This window comes from Merops nubicus, unplaced genomic scaffold, assembly GCF_000691845.1.
Source record: "Merops nubicus isolate BGI_N331 unplaced genomic scaffold, ASM69184v1 scaffold25370, whole genome shotgun sequence".
In the NCBI taxonomy this organism is placed as follows: domain Eukaryota; kingdom Metazoa; phylum Chordata; class Aves; order Coraciiformes; family Meropidae; genus Merops; species Merops nubicus.
Window position 1 is genome coordinate 130 of NW_008582630.1, and position 201 is coordinate 330.

The window sequence follows — 201 nt, forward strand, 5'->3', positions numbered from 1 at the left end:
GGTTATGGGGCTGGGATGCTGCGAGGGGCTCTAGGGGTTGAGATGTTGTGGGGCTCTGAGGGGTTATGGGGCTGTGGGGAGGATGAGGGGCTCTAAGGGCTGTCAGAGGTTATGAAGTTGAGGGGCTCTGAGGGGTTATGGGGCTGTGGGCAGGATGAGGCATCTGAGGGGCTGTCAGAGGTTATGAGGCTGGGGGGCTCT